The sequence below is a fragment of the Papio anubis genome, chromosome 11 (assembly GCF_008728515.1).
Source record: "Papio anubis isolate 15944 chromosome 11, Panubis1.0, whole genome shotgun sequence".
NCBI lineage: Eukaryota > Metazoa > Chordata > Mammalia > Primates > Cercopithecidae > Papio > Papio anubis.
The window spans coordinates 122,625,648-122,642,039 of record NC_044986.1 but is presented as its reverse complement, the minus strand read 5'-3'; positions in this window follow the sequence as shown (position 1 = coordinate 122,642,039).

The window sequence follows — 16,392 nt, the reverse complement described above, 5'->3', positions numbered from 1 at the left end:
TCCTTATAGTGCAGGGATTCTCCAAAGGCCAACATTTCAGTTCCAGAAAGAGCAAGAGCATCAACAGCAACAACCACAAAACAACTTTACCAAGAGCAAGCAAATTACAGCGTCTTGGTGGTTCCTCTGCAAATTCCACACCCATGCGGCGGGGCAGGACATCTGCGGGGCAGCTGGGGAATACCCTTCCCAGTGGTCGCGGGAGGCGCTGTTGTTCAGGAAAGGAAGTTGGGTGTTTGTGAATGAGCGCACTTTGTGGTTCGTGTATTCAGGCAGGACAAACTACACCACGGGGTTGGGCAGGGCTGTGTGTGCTGGAAGTGTATGCTTCTTTGTTTTGTCAGCTTCCCGAGAGATCAGGGAGAGCACAGATATATCCCTTTTTCAGTTCAGAGGAAAACACCCAACGACAACCTCAACAAACACAACAACAACAGCGAGGACGAAGAGTGAGCCAGAAATTCCATCCGCATGAAGTGTGCTGGGAAAAGCCTGGCGAGGAATCCTGGTTGGTGAAAAACAGATTCGGTGCTTATTGTTTTGCTCTGTGAGTAAGTCACCAAAGAAATGTGGGCATGTGCCGTTGGAAAGAAAATAGACTTCCACAAAATGTATGAATCACTTTTGTTAATTGTCAAAGAAACTATGTATTAAGTGATTACTTAGCCCCTGGAATTAAAACAAAATGAAAACAAACAAGCATCCTATGTCTCTCCATACTTTTAAAACTGAAGATGGCAAAATAATGCAAACCAAAGCCACCAGTGCATCTTGGCATGGTCAGCTGAGGAGGGCAAGTTTTCTGAAACCTTAAAAAGTATCTTGGTGTCATGAGCCTTAGAGTTATTTGAAAGGCAGCCAACTCCCCTCTATCTTTCATTAAGCCTCAGAAAGCAATCCAGGGAGCCGGGGTTTGTGGAAGTTAAAATTTAACTGACGATCCAGAGCTGCTTCTCCCCTGTGATAGATCACCGAGAATCAGAGTATTTTGTGGTTGGCCTATTCAAACAGGCAAGCACATTGCGTGGATTTGTCGTTTTGTGTTAATTTGTTACACAGTATCTTTCCACAGGAGAATATTATTTCAAACAGGGAGGCATTTCGGAAAGCATCTTGGGAAATCCACAAAAATGGCCTGAGTCATCTACGACCTAGCAAACAGTCCACACCACGATCTGCAGACTCTAGGACAGGACTAAACCGCAGCGAAGTCTAATATTTCAGAGTCTTGGGGAGAAAGTTCTCAGCCTCAGTTGGATGAAAGGGCAGGGAAGTAGAGATTGATGTGGGGTTTACAGGGACATAAAGAGAAATTACGAGCCCCAGACTCTGAAAATTTTTAAGGTATCAGGAAAGTGCTCATGATAGAAACTGACAGTTGCTTTGGTGCCTGGGATGGTTATTAAGGATCAAAAGAACGTGGAGATGCTGTTATGGAAAAGTGACTGTGTTATGAATCTGTTGCTAAAAATGATGATTTCAAGGAGGAGAACGACATTCCATCCACCTATGACATGCATTTCACATGCGGTCAAGGGTTAGGCCAAGAGTTTTCTGTAGCAGTGAACCTGAAGGAGACACTGCTTTGTGTCTGGCTCCCAGAGGAAAAGCCCAAGTTGATCTTTCCTGTGAAACAGCTGAAGGTACCACCTTGAAAACTGGACATTTTCCCAAACGTAGGCCAAGTTTCAGCTTGAATACAGTCATCCTCGGTACCCCTGGGGAACTGACTCCAGCACACCCTCCCCGCAACATCAGTGACTACCAAAATCCACAAAATGGTGTAGTGTTTGCCTATAACCGACATACATCCTCCTGTTTGCTTTAAATCATCTCTAGAATCCTTATGGATATCTAATACAATATAAATGCCATTGAAATAGTTGTTGTGCTGTATTTTTTGTTTGTATTATTGTTATTGTCTTTTTTTTTTTTTTTTTTTGAGATGGAGTCTCACTCTGTCACCCAGGCTGGAGTGCAGTGGTGCTATCTCAGCTTACTACAGCTTCCGCCTCCTGTGTTCAAGCAATTCTTGAGCTTCAGCCTCCCAAGTAGCTAGGACTACAGGCATGCACAACCATGCCAGGTTAATTTTTGTACTTTTAGTAGAGACAGGGTTTTACCATATTGACCAGGCTGGTGTCAAACTCCCGACCTGAAGTGATCCATCTCCCTTTGCATCCCAAAGCGCTGGGATTACAGATGTGAGTCATCGCCCCAGGCCGTGTTATTTTGTATTGTTTGTTCCATCTGCGGTTGGTTGAATCCGCTGATGTGGGACTCCGGTATATCGGCAGCGGGCTGTGTGTTGCTGGCCCCGTGTTAATAGGTACCTGTGTTTTCCGATTTGCTGTTATGTCAACAAAGACACGAGAACAATCCCTTCTAAGGGTGACTGCTTTTAGCCTCAAAATCAAGAACACTAAAACTCCAGCATCCATAGGAAAGTATCGCTCGGGCTTAACCATAGCATCTTCCTGAGAAATGGATGAAGGCCGGGTGTGCTACGTGTCACTGAATTTTATCCGGGGAGAGAGAACCGGGTGACTATTGCCAGGTGGTGTTGGAAAGCAACAGCAGCCATCGCCATACCCGGGACAGGGTCCCAACCACATGTGGGGAGTTTTCCCTGGATGAGCTCATGCCTCCTGGGAGCTAAGGGCAAGAGAGAGAGGCCCCGTGCTCAGCCCCACAACAAGACTTCAGCATCTCAAGAGCAGCAGGCAGTGGAACCTAGCATTACTTTTTTTTTTTTCCCGGTACGAACTATGCACTGAGTTTCAAAAGGGAATTTTTGACTAGGTGTGGTGGCTCCCTCTTGTAATCCCAGCACTTTGGGAGGCTGAGGTGGGTGGATCACCTGAGTTCAGGAGTTCCAGACGAGCCTGGCCAACATGGTGAAACCCCGTCTCTACTAAAAATACAAAAATTAGCTGGGCAGGGTGGCAAGCATCTGTAATCCAAGCTACTTGGGAATCTGAGGCAGAAGAATCACTTGAACCTGGGAGGCGGAGGTTGGAGTGAGCCGAGATCGCACCACCGCACTCTAGCCTGGGCAACACGCTCTGTCTCCAAAAAAAAAAAGGTGGGGGGGATTTTCTAATTTATTTTTTACTAAGAAACACCATAAAATATTTTCGGAGTTTCTGTGTGTGCATGTGTGTGTGTGTGTGTGTGTGTGTGTAGTCAAAAACCACAGAATAATTGACACATGCCTTTTTGACAATCTCGTATCTTAGGACCGACTTCAAAACACCCTGACGCTGTCCTGAGAGGCCTGAGAGAAGCAGGGCCCCTCTATAGAAGCCCTTTCTTAACCCCCTGACGCTGTCCCGAGAGGCCTCCGACAGAGAGAAGCCGGGCCCCCTCTATAGAAACCCTTTCTTGGGAAGAGTCCAGATTTCTCCCAGCACTTCCTCCTCTATTCTCTCTGTTATTCATGCTACATCGGACGTCCCATGCTGCGACTTCCCCCTCTTCAAATGGATTTTCAACAAAGTCTCTCTTTGCTGATCAAAACTTTTTTGGTTACTTTCTTGGTCACTTTTTTTTAAAAATCCAAAAGTATTTTAGCGGCTAGGCTCCCCGCCGTCTCTTGAAACTGTAGTGAGGTGTGAGGAGGTCAGGAACTGACCCCGCCTGCATCTGCACAGACCATCCTTCTGTGGATATCAAAGCCGCCATGTCCCTCCCAAGAGACACAGCAACATTTTGTGCTACAGTAGTTTACTGCATTTAACATCCATTTGTCATTGAAAAGTAGCATTTTTTTCTCATAGCCTCGGACCCACCACTCTTAGGAGAACAATTTTCTGCATAAAGCTGAGGCTTATCTTTGATGTGGACAGAAGTCACTGGGCATCTCTGTTTGGGGCATTTCTTCTCTCCAACCTGCAAGTGTGAAATCCTGAGCTAAGGGCAGCGGGTCCCTCCAGAGAGGTCACAGCAGTCATGACGAGACTAAATCGGTGTTTGGGTTTTCGAGGCCATCCATACACTTGGCCCAAGCAGATTTACTAACCCTTCACCGTCACTGAAAATCCTCAACAGCACATTTTTGCTGGGGACAGCGAGGGGGAAGGATGGTCTGAATAAGGAAATGGCATGTGTGCTCACTGTGCTTATGCTTGGTAGAACAAGAATGTCAAGAAAGGGAGGCCTGGCGAGTGAGAACAGGACCCATTGTGCTGGAATCCTGTTGGCGGCAAACAGAGAGTTTCAGTCTGTGGTGAATTCACACTGTTACTAGGCATGGAAAACAATGAGAGTTTTATGAGACTTGTTTACACATCTAGAAAATACATCTAGCTCCTTGAAGCAGAGTGTGGTGGCAAACGTCTGACATTCAGTTACTATGCACAAAAGAGTTCCCTTCCCACAGGGCCAGCAGGTTCGGGAAGTCCTCCCGTATTCGAGGTACCAGGAGCCATAAATCCATATTTAATTAGCTTTGAACGAAATGTAAGAGGTGATAGGCTCTTTGTGCTAAAAATGAAACCAAAACCAACCGGGTTGATTTATGCCTAATTCAGAATTGTAATTTAATTGAAACGACATCCTGAATTTTAAAAATCTCTCTGGCAAAGCCCTTCCCACGTGAAATTCAAATTCAGAGTCTTAGGACTTAGGAATCTCCATGTTCTGATTCTCTGCCACATTGCTTAAGATGTTTACTCAACCCTCTTCAACAGCTTACTTCCTTAACTGGCTTGCTTCTCATTAAATCACTGCATTTCTTAGTGACTCAAAGTTATGAAGCTCAAGTTTGAATACAAACACATTGGGATTTCTTAATGGATAACTTATTTGATAGTCCTTAGCTCTCCTCTTCACCAGGTTCATGTCTATGGGAGGAGGCTGATGCTGAGTTTAAATGTAGGCTGCTGAGGCAAAGGTAGAAATGAAAAGGTAAAGAAAACAATGAATTTAGAAACTTGTGCTAGATGGTGAAATAGAGATCTCAATAGAATGTGAAATCTTAATAGTACACCTGGAAAATATAGATCCACCATCCAAACCTTAGCTGTTATGCAAGTTTTACAAAGAAAAAAAGAGGAATTCCTGTAAATTAAAGCTTCTATCTTCTTTTACTCTAGTAAGAGCAAAAAATGAACATAAAAGTTATAAAATAATACAATTTCAAAAGCAGGTTAATGAATTATTTTTAAATAACTTGAAATATATGCATGCACTCATACATGATGAACTTCCTTTGGGCAGGATGCCCAAATGCTTTGTTCTTGCTAAGGTGTTGGTTACACACACCACAACACCGTGTGGCCATCCTGGGCGTGGGCATCCCTGCAGACCACAGCACAAGGTTCTCTGGGCCCCTTAGCAGTTGCCCTCAAAGCAGCCACTCCTGGTGTTCTTTACATCGACTTTGTTTTGCACGGCACGATGTCTTGAGGGTCCCCAGGTCATTGTGTGCATGGAGTGTGCTCGTCCCTCTGCGGGTGACACCCCGGCTTGTGGTGAAACCCCGACTGGTGGATAAGCCGGCATTACCTGGGATTCCAGTCCATCAAGGTGGCCACCGGCCACCAGGGCTTGTAAGAAATCCTGTGGGGGCTTCCCACCTCCTCACCTCCTACTCACTCCACCAGGCGTGGGAAGCAGCTTGCGTCTTCTCCTTTGGGGCAGGCTCCTTACCTTCTAGACTGTGACCCATTTAGGTTCTTCTGGATCCTCAGCATTCCCACAGGCTATAGGAGCCTATCATGTTAGAGATGATCTGATTATTCCTCACTGTTAGGCTACGTATGTCTCTCTCTATGATGTTTTTATATCCTAACCAGAAGGAAAAATCTCCAAATACCTGAATATAGACATTTTATATGTCTCCTTTGAAAAAGAAAAAACAAAAGCAATAATCAGGTGAGGTGACTCATGCCTGTAATGCCAGCACTTTGCGAGGTCAAGGTGGGTGGATCAGTTGAGGTCTGGAGTTCAAGACCAGCCTGGCCAACATGGTGGAACCTCATCTCACAAAAAAAAAAAAAAAAAAAAAAATTAGCCAGGTGTTGTGGCAAGTACCTGTAGTCCCTGATACTTAAAAGGCTGAGGTGAGACGATCGCTTGATCTTGGGAGGCAGACGTTGCCGTGAGCACTCCAGGCTGGGTGACAGAGCGAGACTCCATCTCAAGAAAAAAAAAAGAAAAGCAGAGAATTTATTTATTTCCCTCCCAGATATTAAAGGTGCGCAGACCTGCAGGTGGGCCCTTGGGATGAGGGTCCCCTGCAGTCTGTCCCTCCCCAGCTTCGGTCCAGCTTTCTTCACTGAGCTCCGTCCCCTGTCCCCAGCACATGGGTTCCCCCACTTGCTGTGTGTTACCTTCTGAAGGTAAATATTTTGTACCACCCTGGAGTAGGTTGACTCTTGTGTTGTAGAATCAGGAAGATTCAGCGATAACTGGAGATTGTCTGATATAAATAACATTTTACCGTATACGTGAGAAATGGAAGTCTCAGTATTTTTAACCTATAGAGAGTATAGTGTAACTATTTTAATTTGGACTGAAGTGTTTTTAGCACTCTCTGGCAACTTAGAAATATTCATTTAGCCCTTTCTTTGTCAAGCAAGAAAACTAACTGCTGCTATGACAACAATCTTATTAACTGACCACAAAATAGACAAAAGAAAAACCAGACAAACATCACCCACGTTTTCTGCTTTTTACAAATTCTATTTAGGAAGCATGCGTTACCTCTATTATTAAACACCGTGAGCGTTGACAACAAAACAATTAGAATTTTAAGACAAAATTTTAGGAGAAGCAAAGTTTGGGTTCCTAAGCGATTTAGTTTTTAACACTGGGGTCATCGTCATTTAGGTAAGTATTTTGAAGGTACAGTCTGAGGTGTCTACATGAGTGTGAGTGTGCACGCCACACCTAAAATACAGAGAGACGCCTCTTCTACAAACTTCAGTTTATCAAACTGAAAGTTCTTCTCAAATAATCTGAGAATCAACCGGTGAGAAAAAAAAAAGTTTTTATTTAGTACTGGTGGCCAGCTGGAATATTCTTAACAGTAAAACTCAGTTTTACAAAACTATTAAATTCTTCCTCTTGGACTAATTTTTTTATGTTTAATTTCTGACCCAAGAGAATTTTCAGCTTCATTTAGCATTTTTATTTCCTCCATCCCCAGTTGTAAAGAAAAAAAAAAACCAAACAAATTGGAATTGGAAGCAGTTGAGGCAGGAATCCAAGCGGTCTTTTCCTGCGACTCCAGTCCCACCCTTTCTCCTTCAGGCATCTTGTTCTGTCTTCTGTGAACCTGCTGCCCACATGGGAACGCTGTTCCTCATACTCTGGGATCTGGAGGCTTTCACGTCCATCCAACTGTGTCCATTCTGGGCACAGGCTGGGCACATATGCCTTAAACATCACTTAAAGGGTTGCCAAACAAGTCAGTAATCAAGACAGATAATATCTTAATGCAACTTTAAAGTCAAAACGAATGCAAAAACATCCACCATGAATAAGGTATTAAAACCTTAACTCAAGATGAGGTTACTGCCCCTATTCTATTTATGCTTCCTGAGTCACTAACTCTGATAAATGCCAATATCGAAAGATGTATTATTCTGTATTCCATTTCTAAATTATGTGTAAATGCCAATCTTCTGTGCTTAAGTTATTCCTTTTATTTCCAGTATTTTATTCTTGTGTTTGGCGTATGATGGTGGGAGGGTCCTTTTTACGCTTTTCATCTTTTGCTACTAGCTGTATGACATTCAGCAAGTCACATAGTCTTTCTTTTTCTCAATTTCTTCCTCCGTAAGATGAGAATGAGTATCTACCACATAAGGCTGTTGGAAGGCTCGGTGAATTGACACCTGTTAAGAACTGAGAGCGACACCTTGCAAAAGTGACTACTGTATGTGCTGACTTTTATTATTGCTGTTTTGGTTGCTGCGGCGGCTGCTGCTGTCTTGACTGTTCTATTACACGTCAGATTCCTTTGTGTATCACCCATGGTGTCTGCGGTGAGGACCGGAAGACTCTCCCACGTGGTTGCCATATTTCTCAGCATCCATTCTCCTTCCACGCTTGGAATCATTTCGCTTTCCATTCCTGTAGCAGCTGTACTGGAAGCTGTGTGTTGTCTGCTTTGATAAACATAGCCTAGGATGCTGTGGGGTATGGGGGCCAAGGCGGAAGGAAGCAGCTCCCGCCAGCAGGAGGGCCCCGCTGCACTCTCAAGCCTCCAAACCGCAGCACCTTTAAAGAATCCACTCAGCTGTGTCACTTGAAGAATTCCAGAAAGCAGCCCCCAGGGTGGTGCTGACCTAAAATTCCACCACTTATCTTAGGCTAAGCACTACATTTTGTATTCGACCCTCTTTTCAAATGCCAAAACCTTTACTATTTTAACCTTGGCATAAAATTATTTAACAGGTACCTTGGAGATGGGGGAGTAGTGGGGATGAGATACCCAGGAGTTCAAGAGAGTAATTACCCAGCTCTTCAAGGAATATTTATTACACATCCGGTAAGCGTTCAGCTCGTACAGGGATCTGAAGATACAAGGAAATGAGCAATGCGGTTCTTTCCTTCAAAAGTTAATGGGTAAAAAGAGACATGAGAGAAATGACAAAGTGTACTTGGGCTGAATCGGTCACTTCACTTCTTTGTGCTGTGGTTTCCGTACTCCTAGGACTTAGTGTAGAGAAATGCATAAAGACATTCATTCATTCCACGTACTGGCATGTAGCAAGTCCTCAGGAAGTGTAAGCTATTGTTCTTATCAACTATAGTAGTAGAAAGTTCTTAAAAGATCAATGAGCAAAAAGGATGGGTGAGTGGGCATTGAGGAATGAGTAGGAGTTTTTCAGGCAAACAGGAGATGGAAGAGAAGAAGAGGGCTCAGGCATAGAAAACAGCAATAGCAGAAGCAGAGACAGGGGTAGAATAGGGCTGATAGGAGCCGCAGAGAGAGTGAGCCCACGTTCCCAGTAGGATTTACCCCACACAGACCCTCTGGTGACCACAGGGCCCCACGACAGGCACTTCGGGATGGCTGGTGAGCAGCTCAGTTCGTGGGGATTTGGAAGCATCACACATACACTGCAGAGCCTTCTTTTCTTTCTCCTTTTCTTCCCCCCCTCCAAGGGGCACATTTCTCTGTTTATATTTTCTCTCATTCTAAAACAATGTTGACAGATATGATTATTTATGAGTTCATTAATAAACATTTATGGCAATTGATATGGAAAACAAAGTATGTGATCCATGATGAATCAAACAAAAACGTACTCACAATATATGTAACAGAGTGATACATAAATATAATGGAAATCTTTACTTTTATAAATGGATGTGAACATATTACAAAATAACAATGATGCATGTATATTTCACAGGAAGAGAGTTCAAATGCCCAATACCTACAGGATAATACGGTAACTCTTTGTAATTTATTTTCTTTCCTCTTCCGATGTTTCTCTCACCTCTTTTTTCTTGTAGGAGCTAGAGGATAATTCAGAGTAAAGTCCCTGCTTCTCTCTGCTGTGCTAGACTACAAGTGTTTCAAAGGTGGAGGCTATGATTTCTCACAGTAACACCCACTGCATTTAGGGCAATGTCTCAAGTGGCGTCAACACTGAAACCTTTCCCTTGTGTAACACATTTTTATTGCTCACTTCTATGAGTCAGCTGCTGTTCTGGTTCTTTGAGATACATTATTAAACAAAGGAGTCAAAAATGCCTGTCTTCCCGTAGCATAGATTTCATCAGGTAGAATGAGGAAGTGGCGGTAAGGGACACAGTAGATACATGAGTAAGCCACACAGAATAGAGCAGGAGAGAAATTCTATTTATGTCCAACAGCAACTATTTTGTAAAATAATATTTCAAAGGCTTGACGTGGGAGGGAGGCACAAGGTTGAATCAGAAATGCTGTGACCGGATCTGAAGGCTAAAACCAGCAGGCATTGATGATGTGAATTTGCTCACCTCGAAAAACATTTCTTAAAATCAAATGATTCTAAAATTCTGGATTTGGAGGAGGCTGGGAGCATTCAATGAACATCGTAATTTATACTTCTGGGAAAGAGGATGTAGAAGTGAGAAAAGATACAGACCCAGAGAAGAGGATTTAGCTCCTAGTCTCAGAGGCAGCCTGGTAGCCTCATGTTCCTCATGCAGTTGGAGGCATGGCCTTCATAAATTGCACTCATCCAGGGTGACTTCCACCCCCATGGAAGCAGGAAAACGTGGAAAAACTACTGTTCTTTCAGAAGCCCTCACAAAATACCCAACACTTTCTTTTTTTAACTCAAAGACATGTTAAATGTTTAGTTAATTAATTCACTAATGAAGCCCATAAGCTGTGCCAGGCATTGCTGGAATTGATGGGTGTTCATCCTTGAGTAACACGACAGCAGCCAGTCTCCCTGGAGCTGATATTCCAAAAGGAACTTTTCCTAAGTCAAGGTTATAGCTGAGCAAACTCAACATCTGATGATTCCTTTCCCCAGGGCCCAACCTTCTGCCAGCTGGTTATACTGAGAATCAACAGGTGTTGGGTTTTTCCCACTCCGTCCCCAGCCTCTCACCCCTTCTCCATGATTGATGTCCTGATCTTGTCCTGGGAGACTGACCCTAAAGAATGGTACTAACCAGCTCCCTGGCTGGCTGTCTTCCTGTGGGGGTGGCCAATGGAAGTCACTGGCCGGAGACAGGAGGACGGAGAAGAGGAAGGATGTGGTATTTTCTCTTTGCTCTCAGAGCATTAATGCACGGGCAGCCCCTGTATCCATCCAGGGTGTTAGTGGCCACTGCTGGGTGGCTGCTTCTCTGTGGCTCCGTGTCCCACCGAGTGCTGGCAGCTCCATTTCCTTCCTTGCTCACCCCAGCCTTCCTGCTATTGCTGGGCTCAAGTGGCCTCAGCACCCCTTCTGAGACCCTTCGCTCTGCCCCAAAGTCTGTAAAGAGTCTTTCCATCAGTGTCTCTCCTCTGAACAGTGAGAGTGCAATTCTGCTGCCTGCCGGGCCGCCCCCTGATAATCCAGCTTTGCACCAAGCATGTGAATCTTGGTGAGGAACAAGGGGATGCATGCATGCTCTAAGTATTAAAATCTCAGGCAGGGCCATGCTGATGTACAGCTCATGCGGACAAGTAAACACAGAAACGAGTGTGTATATGGAATCCACCACCCTGCGTCCGCAACCTGTGGTGAGCAGCTCCCCCGCAGGAGAGCGAGCTGGGGATCCTATGTGGAAGGATCCTGTGTGTGTGGAAGGCACTGTGTCTTTTGCGTACATCCAAGAAGGCTATCCTGAAAAATGGGCTTTTAGGAATTACTTGAGTCAATAAAGTGTTGGGCCCAATGACCTAGTATCCCCCCGAAACTGTGAAGGTCCAGAGATAAGAAAGAGTGAGGATATCTAGTCCAAGCTCGAGCTGAGCCAGTTCCCCAGAGTGAAGAGGACTGAGAACCTGTAGAACTAAGACCCTGGAGGGAAGGTGAAGATTTATGTCATTGTGGGGATGGATGTGAGCTGTTGAGTACTTGGGGCTTTATGGAGAGTGTAACGAAACACCATCAAAAGGCCAACTGAGGGGGCATCACACTCACATTTGTGGCTGTTGTGAATGAGTCTATCATCTGGGAGGGGCTGGAGGGGGAGTGGAGGAATTAGCACAGCCTCCAGGCCATGGGGGCAAGGTCTTGAATGAATCCATCACAGGCCTCCATGTGAGGAACTAGATTTGAGAGACAAGTAAAACAGGATTGAGTGCGGCACCCAAAGGTGCCTGCAGAACGAGAGACAAAGTCACCCTGAGCGGAACCCAGAGCATCGTGTTGAGGAGGCTCCTGATCACTTTAACAGGACCCTCAGGATCACGGCACATCCCGGAAGGCAGGAGATGACGTCTGCCTCCAGCCTGTTGGGGCTCAGCTCTGCGCTGAGGCTGTTCGGAAAGCTCTGTGGGTAAATCGTTAGAAGGAATGGGCCACAGAGACAGGCACATGCGCTTGCATGGACGTATCCTTTGTGTTCGATGTTGTTCTTTGGAGGCTTCTAGAACTGGCTATAATTGACCAAGTCTTATGATTGAAAGAGTGAGGCTTTGAGGCGACTCAGACCCAAGGTCAAGGGCAACTCTGCCCTCATTGGCCATGTGGCTCTGGGAAAGTGACATGGCCTTCGTTTACTAGCCTATGAGGTGGGGATAAGAACAGTGAGAGTACAGCACCGTGGTAAAAACGGATGGCTTCCGGTGAACCTGCTGACTCACAGCGCGTTCCCTGTGACTTCAGTTCTCCCTCGGAAGACATAATCCAAACTGTCTCATGCTATATGGGTATGTTTTCTCTCCCCGTCTGCTTCAACCCCCTGGACTTGCCCCTAAGCCTCCTCCATCCCCCCAAAACTGTAAATACCTTGAGTCTGGGGGGATACCTTATACGTAAGTATTCCTGCATGAACTGTCCATCACCACAGGCTCTTAGTAGAGGCTTGTTGGATTGCATCGGATTGCTATCCACACCCAGCAGCCTGACCCTCAGCAAAGCTCGAGCAGTCAAGATGATGGACAAGGCAGGCGGCTTTGAGTCCTGCTGGGAAGCTGGAGTGGGCTGGGAATGCCGGAACCTCACTCAGCATGTTCCAAAGCAGAAGCTCTTGGTCTTGACTGAGCCTTAGAACCACCTGGGGTGGGCTGGGGGAGGTTTAAACATCTCTGATGCCCAGGCCTCACTCCAGATCCGCCACGTCAGACTCTCTGGGGGCAGGACCCAGGCATCAGCATTTCACAGCTCCCTGGCTGCCTTCTATGTGGAACCAAGGCTGAGAACCTCTGTTCTCGTCCACAGTATCACCAGCAGACATGGGGAATTACGGCCATGTCATAAGTAACCCTTGGGCTGCACTGCCTCTAATAAGATCTACAAGGTCATTGCCTTTCTACAAGTCATTGATGAAGGGAAGCCCTGATCATTTTCAAGATCTCAGTCATGAATATTGTGGGTTGAAAAAGAAACATGTAGAAGACAGGAACAAAATACTTTCATTATTTCTTATCCTCTGGCATATATTGAATTAGAAAATAAACCATCTAAATACTCTCACTTCAAGTTTAAATTTTTGTGAACTCTGGAAAAACAGTTTATGTATTAATTCATGTGTACACTCACTCACTCGTTCAGCTACGATCTTCAGCAAGTTGTATGCGCATTTTCCACCAGAACATAAGACAAGAGGGCATTGCCTGGTGTTCATTCACCAACATGTCTCCTTCACCTGTAAGGACGCCGGGGACACCTCGAGTGCTTGTATGATTCTAGTCAGGCTGCCATAACAAGTGCTACGCACCGGGCAGGTGAAACCCGGAAATCTATTTTCTCACAGCTCTGGAGGCTGGAAGTCGAGATCAAGGTGTGGGCAGGGTCGGTTTCTCCCGAGGCCTCTCTCATGGCTTCTAGATGTGATCTTTCACTGTGTCCTCACGGGGTCATCCCTCTGCGTGTCTGTGCGTATCCAAATGTCCTCTTCCTCTAAGGACACCAGTGTCACATAGGATTAGGGTTCATCCTAAAATAACCATTTTAACTTAGTCACGTTTTAAAACGTCCAGTCTGAAAATACAGTCACATTCTGAGGTCATGGGGGCTCAGGGCTTCAGCATATGAATTTATGGGGCAGAGCAAAGTTTTGTTTTTAATAGTGCTCGATGCATAAAAAGTTAAATGAATAGATGAAAACATTTGTAACAATGGAATTGGGGAAAAATGTGAAAATTCACTGGGGGTGCTTGTTAGATCCCCAAAAGAGTAGGTTTGGGGTAGAAATGCTGGAAATTCAGTGGTGGTCTGGAGTGAGCTACCTTGATACTTGATCTGTCTTCCTTGGAAGGCATGCATCAGCCCATTCCGTAGAATTTGACAGGAGACAGTATCAAGGAAAACTTTCTCATCTCACAAGGATGGGAAAGAGGAAAAGTGATCTGCCACCTCCCTGTGTGTAGAGGAGGGCAGCGGTACACGGAACAGGAGAGCCAGCGGACGCGGCCACTTGCCCTGCAAAGTTCCCATGGGTCTGTGGCGAGGGCTGCAGATGCTGCTGTGACAGCGGCTGAGGCACCACCTGTGGTCCTGAGACAGGCAGAGAACGTTGCACACTTGGGAGCTGCTTCTTAGTCGCCACAAAACATCCGTCAGAAAAAAATGTGCTCATGTCTTGCCTGTGTGCTTCTGCAACCTGTTGTAACCTGCCACTGTTTCTGCATAAAGTTTGTAGTTGGACCACTGAGCCAAAGAAACCTGAAAAGCCTGCGGTGAATCACCAGGCACAGGAAGAAAGAGTGATGTCACGGAAACCTTGTTAAAGGGTCCCCATGCACATTGGAGAGTTTTCGTCCTGTGTCACAGTCAGGAGAGGGAAGAAAACCTTTCCCAGGTGATGCTCCCTTGGAGGCTAAGTCTGAGTGTTTTAGGTCTTTCCTTTTAAAGAAATCGTGCACTATGACCAATGAAAGTGTGTAAGATTGCATTGTTACTTTCCGGTGCATAGTTGGACACACACTGGTGTCAGTCCTTGCCTGGGAAACAGTGGCATTCTGTACTTTATCGGAGTGCATTCTTGGGAAGCATTTGTTTGAGATCCTCTGGGGTCATCTAAGAGGCTCCCATGGCAAAGTGGCTGAAGATAAAAGTCAAGGTGAATCTAGCAGCTCAGAGTTTTCATGGGTCATTTATGATGGGTGTTAGGTCATCAATCCTTGCCTATAAGACCGGAAATCAGGAGGCAGACTGACGTTTAAGCAAATAATTAGTAGTGTAAGTAAAGTTAATATAAAGAATAAGTCAGTTGGACATGGTGGCTCACACCTATAATCCCAGCACTTTGGGAGGCCAAGGCAGGAGGATCACTGGAGCACAGGAGTTTAAGACTAGCCCAGGCATCATAGTGAGACCCAGGTTAAGATCTCATCTCTACTAAAATTTGAAAAAATTAGGCAGATGTAGTGGTGCTGGCCTGTGGTCCCAGCTACTCGGGAGGCTGAGGTGGAGGATTGCTTGAGCCCAGAAGGTTGAGGAGCAGTGAGCCATGATCATGTCACTGTGCTCCAGCCTGGGTGACAGAGCAAGACCCTCTCTCAAAAAAAAGTCAATTTGAATGTTCTGTGTGTGTATGCCTACATGCCCGTGTGGCATGTGTACACATGTGTATGTGGATGCCTGTATAGTACATGTGCCTGTGCCTATGTTTGCATATATGTACATGCATGTACACACATGTAAGTCTTTATGTGTATGTAGGTATGTGTGCAAGAATGTACATGTCTATATGTGTGTTAACATGTGCATGTATGCGTGCACACATCTGTATGTGTGTACATGTGTACAATGTGTGCATGCATGTGCATACCTATGTGTGTGCATGCTTGCATGTGTATGTACATATGTGTGCATATGTGCATGTCTGTGAGAGAACATGTGCGTGCATGTGTGTACTTGTCTGTATGTGTACACCTATCTGTGTACACATACATGTGTGTACAGGCATGCATGCACGTGTACACCTGCCTGTATGTGTATGTCTGCATGTGTCCACCTACGTGTGTATAGGCATGTATGCATGTGCATATTGTTTGAACAGGGAGCTGCAGCATGACAGGCATAGCATTGTTCAGAGAAGAGAAGTGAGAGAAAGCTCCTGAACTCCTCCTCGGGAAGGCACCAGGAAGCGTGGCCTCTGCCTATTAGGATCTCACTGCAGGGCTCTCCTCCCTACCCTCACCGCTGTGAGTAGAAGGGGGACGTTGTCCCCACCAAGCCCCCGCATCCAGTTCTTTCCCAGTTGCTTACCCTCTGTCTGATGTACAGAGCCTCTTCAAGGGTAGCCCCTGTGACTTCCATGATGGGGTGGAGCGTGCAGACTGAGTTTTATGGAAATATCTAACATGGTTCCACTTTCTCTGTTGGGGCCACTGAGCAATGCATTCCTTCTGTGCCCTTGTGACCTTATTTTTCTGTTTGTTCCTTCATGCCCTGTTACTGAAGGTTCTATGGTTTCATGTACTTTATCCCGATAGCGTGTTGTCCACTGATGGTAGCTCGTTATTTGATTTGGCTCTGATGACATGGAGCTGGGGTTCCCATTCCGGCTCCAGCCCCGGGCTGTTTGAAATTCACCCTGCACTGCCTCTGGTTTCCTCTCCCTCTGGTTTCTAGTAAGGGAGCGCCAGTCCAGTTTGAGATTCACTGTCACCTCCATTGTCACCTCCACTGTCACCTCCACTGTCACCTCCACTCTCACCTCCACTGTCACCTCCACTGTCACTGCTGTCACCTTCTGATGGAAACCTGCTGGTTGTAAAGTCGCCTCCCTCCATCCTCCATGGGAACACCTGATGACTCCAGATAGCCTATAATT